Below are 6,000 nucleotides of genomic sequence, written 5' to 3' on the forward strand. Positions count from 1 at the left end.
TATCGTCAGTTCATTAGGGAGTGCAAGGAAGAGGGGTTTTGAAAACTCTGTTTTCACTCAACCTAGTGCGTGTGGAAAAAAAGAAAATTCTATTTTCTCTAATTGCATTTTCTACCGTACTCTTTGAATCCCTCTTCCCATCCCTCAGTGGTATCTACAGTAGATGCTGTTGGTACCTTAACAATACAGCTCTCAAATTCACACCAACCTCTTGTTGGTTTTTTGTTTTTTGAGACCGAGTCTCACTCTGTCACCCAGGCTAGAGGGCAATGGTATGATCTTGGCTAACTGCAATCCCTGTACTCCAGCCTGGGTGACAGGCGAGACTCTGTCTCAAAAAAAAAAAAAAAAAAAAGAAAAAGTTAGACTCTTCCTCTCCGAGAGCTGGAAATCTATGTTCCAGGATTTTCCCTGCTCCCCACCTCGCCCAGGTGCCCTTTCCAGCCTAGTTCTCCACTGTTGGCATTCATGAGGAGAAGAGGATCTGCCCTCCTCCTTGACTGCCCTCCTGGGAGGATTCTCTCAGGCTGTGCTCTGCAGCTGGAGGCCCCCGTAGAGGCAGTGGACTCCGCTGAGATGGTGAGTGCCATTCTTTTGGAATGCCACATGAGTTCATGTGGACCCTTTCTACTCCTGAGGTCACCCCTCAGGCAAAGGCAGTCAGGTCTCCCCTCAGCCTCTACCAGTCTCTGTACTCCAGCCTCTCTCTGGAGGAAGCTTCTCTTTGCTGGACACCACCTGGGCAGCCCTAGGTATCCACCCACCACTCCACTTTATGCTCCTTTGTAAGGAGGTGTGGCACCCTTGAGGCACTCTTCCTGCCCTCAGGCGAAGGGAAAGCCCTCATCCTCTCCTTGTGGGGCACATTTATCCACAACAGCCTGCTTCATCAGGCCTCCCCTTTTCACAGTTTCTTACTCAAGAAGCACTGCCAGCCTCTGGCTTTAAGAGCACTCCCAAAGCCCAGGGGATACGTGTCAACTCTCCCCAAATCCCTGAATGTGTGAATATCCAAAACTGAGTCCCTAATAGCCTCCCCAAACCTGCTCCTCCTGCGGTCATCCTACCACAACTAGTGGCAATTTCTTCCTTCCAGATGCTCAAGCCAAAACCCATGGAGTGAGCCTCAACTGGTCTCTCTTCCCCATACCCTAGTGTCAATGCGAGAGCAAATCCATCAGCACCACCTTCAAGATACATCCAGAATCCAACCACTTGTCATCACCTTCACAGCTATCATCTCTCACCTGAATTATTGTAATGTCCTCCCAACACATCTCCCTGCTTCCAGTCCGCTCCCTGTATCAGTTATCTAATGCCATATCATCCTTACTGAATATCCTTATTGGATATTATGGAGTACATTTCATAAGAAACAGCCACAAAACCTCAGTGGCATGAAATACTAATGCTTCTGGGGTTGACTGGGGACCAGCTGATGGCTCACGCCCATGTCTGGGGATCAGCTGGTTGAGTTGACTGAGGCTGTTCAGCTCTGCTCTGTGTGTTTCTCATCCTCTAGCGGGCTCGCCTGGGCTGGTTCTTGGGATGATGGCAGAGGCACAAGACAGCAAGTGGAAACCTGCAAGGCTCCTTGAAGCCTAGGTTTGGAACTGCTGTGCCATCACTTCTGCCTCGTTATATGGGCCAAAGCAAGTCATATGGTCAAGCCCAGAGTCAGAGTAGAAGGTCCTTACCAAGTACATGGCTGAAATAAAATCAAGTGGTAGGAAAGAGCATGTTGCCTCTTGTTGGGTGGAGCTGTAGTGTGACAGCAAAGGGTGTAGATGAGGGGAGGGATGAGGACTGGGGCTTTTAACACTATCAACCTCCCACATTCCTGTCCTGAGAACAATTCCACTGATATAGCACTTCACTGCTTAAAACTCTCCCGACTATAAAACTCTTGGAAGAAAATTTAGGAAGAAAGCTTTATGACATTGGATTTGGCAATAATTTCTTAGATATGATGCCAAAAGCACATACAACAAAAGTAAAAATAGATAAATTGGGTTACACCAACATTTGAAACTTCTGTGCATCAAAGACACTATCAAAAGACTGAAGAGGTAGCCTACAGAATGGGAGAAAATATTTGAAATTACATATGTAATAAAGGGTTACTATGCAAGCCATATGAAGGATTCCCACAACAACAAAACGAACAACCCAAATAAACATGGGCAAAGGACTTCAGTAGACATTTATCCAGAGCATACAAATGGCCAACAAGCACATGAAAAGATGCTCAACATCACTAATCACCAAGGAAATGCAAATTGAAACCACAGTAAGATACCATCTGACACCAATAAGATAACTACTATCGAAACAAACAAAAAATAAATTTAAAAAACCAAAGCAATCAAAAGAAACAAAAAACAAAACAAAAACAAACAAAAACAAAATGAAAACAAAAAGAAAAAACAAAAAAGCAGCAACAAGTATTGGCAAAGATGTCAAGAAACTGAAGCCCCTGGCCGGGCGCGGTGGCTCACACCTGTAATCCCAGCACTTTGGGAGGCCGAGGCGGGAGGATCACGAGGTCAAGAGATCAAGACCATCCTGGCCAATATGGTGAAACCCCGACTCTACTAAAATTACAAAAATTAGCCGGACATGGTGGTGGGCGCCCATAGTCCCAGCTACTCGGGAGGCTGAGGCAGGAGAATCACTTCAACCCAGGACGCAGAGGTTGCAGTGAGCCGAGATCGCGCCACTGCATTCCAGCCTGGTGAGAGAGCAAGACTCCATCTCAAAACAAAAACAAAAAACACGTGGAGCCCCTGTGCATGGTTGATGGGAATGTAAAATGGTACAGTCACTGTGGAAAACAGTATGGTGATCCCTCAAAAAATTAAACGTAGAATGACCCTATGATCCAGCAATTCCACTTCTGTGTATATGATATGGTTTGACTGTGTCCCACCCAAATCTCATCTTGAATTGTAGCTCCCATAATTCCCACATGTTGTGAAAGGAACCGGGTGGGAAATAATTGAATCATGGGGGACAGTTTCCCCCATACTGTTCTTGTGGTAGTGATTAAGTCTCACAAGATCTGATGGTTATATAATGCGAAATTCCTTCCACTTGATTCTCACTCTTTCTTGCCTGCCACCATGTAAGATATGCTTTTTGCCTTTCGCCATCATTGTGAGGTCTCCCCAGTCACATGGAACTGAGTCCATTAAACTTCTTTTTCTTTATAAATTACCCAGTCTTGGGTATGTCTTTAGCAGGAGCATGGAAACAGACTAGTACAGTATATTACCGAGAGAATTTAATTAGCTGGCCATGGTGGCATGTGCCTGTAATCCCAGCTACTCAGGAGGCTAAGGCAGGAGAATCACTTGAACCCAGGAGGTGGAGGTTGCAGTGAGCTGAGATCGTGCCACTGCACTCCAACCTGGGCGACACAGTGAGACCCTGCACAAACAAAACAAAACAAAACAAAAAAATGTGAGAGACTTGCATTTGGTGTTTTCCACTGATCTGAGCATCCATGGCCCAAGAGTTGTCATATATGATATTGTAAAAACTGGTCACAAATTCCTCCTATCCGCGCCACTGCTCAATGTGGCTTTGCATCTCCTCCCACCAAGAAGTGGAGGTAACCTCTCTTTGCATCTGGACAGGCCTTGTGACTTGCTTTGACCAATAGAATGTGACAAGAGTGACACTGAGGGAGTTCTGAGCAGGGCCTCAAGAACCCTAGCAGCCGCTGCTCTCACCTTCTTGGTACCGTGAGGTCACCAGGTAACGCAGCCAGGGCTAGCCTCCCTGAGTAAGAGAGAGTGTGTGGAGAGAGTGTCTAGGTGACAGCTGGCACTGATTACACCAACTGTAATGAGGATCAGCCAGCCCCAGTCATGCCTGATTACAGCAACACAAGTGGCTGTATTAGCTTCCTATTGCTGCTCTTACAAACTTTGCAACTTAAAATAACACAAATTGGCCAGGCCCAGTGGCTCACGTCTGTAATCCCGGCACTTTGGGAGACTGAGGCTGATGGATCACCTGAGGTCAGGAGTTCGAGACCAGCCTGGCCAACATGGTGAAACCGCTGTCTCTACTAATAATTCAAAAATAATCGGGCATGGTGGCTCACACCTGTAATCCTAACGCTTTGGGAGGCTGAAGTGGGAGGATAACTTGAGGCCAAGAGTTCAAGACCAATCTGGCCAGCATAGTGAGACCCTGCCTCTATTTAAAAAATAACAAAAATTAGCCAGGCATGGTGGCTCATGTCTGTAATCCCAGCACTTTGGGAGGCTGAGGCAGGTGAATCACCTGAGGTTGGCAGTTCGAGACCAGCCTGACCAACATAGAGAAACCTCGTCTCTACTAAAAATACAAAATTAGCTGGGCATGGTGGCACATGCCTGTAATCCCAGCTACTCGGGAGGCTGAGACAGGAGAATCACTTGAACCCAGGAGGCAGAGGTTGCAGTGAGTCAAGATCATGCCATTGCACTCTAGCCTGGGTGACAAGAGTGAAACTCCTTCTCCAAAAAAATTTTGAAAAAATAAAATAACACAAATGTATTATCTCACAGTTCTGTACATACATTCAACACAGGTCTCACTGGGCTAAAATCAAGGTTTCAGCATGGTCGCGCTCCTTTCTGGAGGCTCTATGAGGAGAAGCTGTTTCTTTACTCATTCAGGCTATTGGTAGAATTCAGTCCATTCCGGCTGTAGAACTGAGGTCCCCTTGCTGGCTGTGAGTGAGGGCTGTTCCCTGCTTCTAGAGGCTGTCCCTTGGCTCATGGCCCTGTTCCTCTAATTCAAAGCCAATAATGGTGGGCAAGTCCCTTTCATGCTTTGAATCTCCCCTAGAGCCAGGACTCTGCCATGGTGCCCAGGCTGGTCTTGAACTCCTAGGCTCAAGCGATCTGCCCATCTCAGCCTCCTAAAGTTTTTTTTCCACTTTTAAGGGCCCATGTGACTACATTAGACCTACCCAGACAGTCCAGGATAATTTCCTTACCCAAAGGTCCATAAATTTAATTGCATTTGCAAAGTCCCCTTTACTGTGTAATGTAGCATGCACCGGTCTAACACCAGGGATTAGGAATTGACATCTTTAGGAGGATTGTTACTGTCCCTACCACTATGACCCCAGGTGAGAGCATCAGAAGAACTGCTCAGCTGAGTCCAACCCAAAGACTGACCCACGGAGACACCAGCAAATAAGATGAGTGGTTTGCTAATGCAGCAGTAATGTACAGGTACATCATGACCACAATAATCTCTGATCACAAAGGGCCAAAGGAAAATGCCCTTGGAATATGTACTCAAAATGCAAAGGAGTCACTCAAACCTTGAAAGCTCTTACAGCCAAAGTTCTTGGGGCTCACTCAGAACCCTCATCCAATCTTCTTGCTATTAAATGTTCCTCAAAATGAGAAATGGGTAATAAATCTTGAGAGGACAATGGATCCTCCAAATGAATTATCAGTAAAATGTAGAGGTTGGACCCAAAAGACCATCAAATGTCTACCCATGCTCCATGCTTTTCTGATTATCTCACACCCAGCAGCATGTTGAAAATTGGCTGTGCGGCCGGGCACGGTGGCTCAAGCCTGTAATCCCAGCACTTTGGGAGGCCGAGACGGGCGGATCATGAGGTCAGGAAATCGAGACCATCCTGGCTAACACGGTGAAACCCTGTCTCTACTAAAAAATACAAAAAACTAGCCGGGCGAGGTGGCGGGCGCCTGTAGTCCCAGCTACTCGGGAGGCTGAGGCAGGAGAATGGCGTAAACCCGGGAGGCGGAGCTTGCAGTGAGCTGAGATCCGGCCACTGCACTCCAGCCTGGGCGACAGAGGGAGACTCCGTCTCAAAAAAAAAAAAAAGAAAAGAAAATTGGCTGTGGTGCCACATGGGTCTCTTCAGGTCTGCCATTTGTCCTGCAAGAGGGTGGACACATTTCACATTATACAACATCGGCTGAGAAAAAGTCTTCATTGTGAAAAGGTGAGTTCTACAAGACC

This window comes from Rhinopithecus roxellana, chromosome 13 (assembly GCF_007565055.1).
Source record: "Rhinopithecus roxellana isolate Shanxi Qingling chromosome 13, ASM756505v1, whole genome shotgun sequence".
In the NCBI taxonomy this organism is placed as follows: Eukaryota; Metazoa; Chordata; class Mammalia; order Primates; family Cercopithecidae; genus Rhinopithecus; species Rhinopithecus roxellana.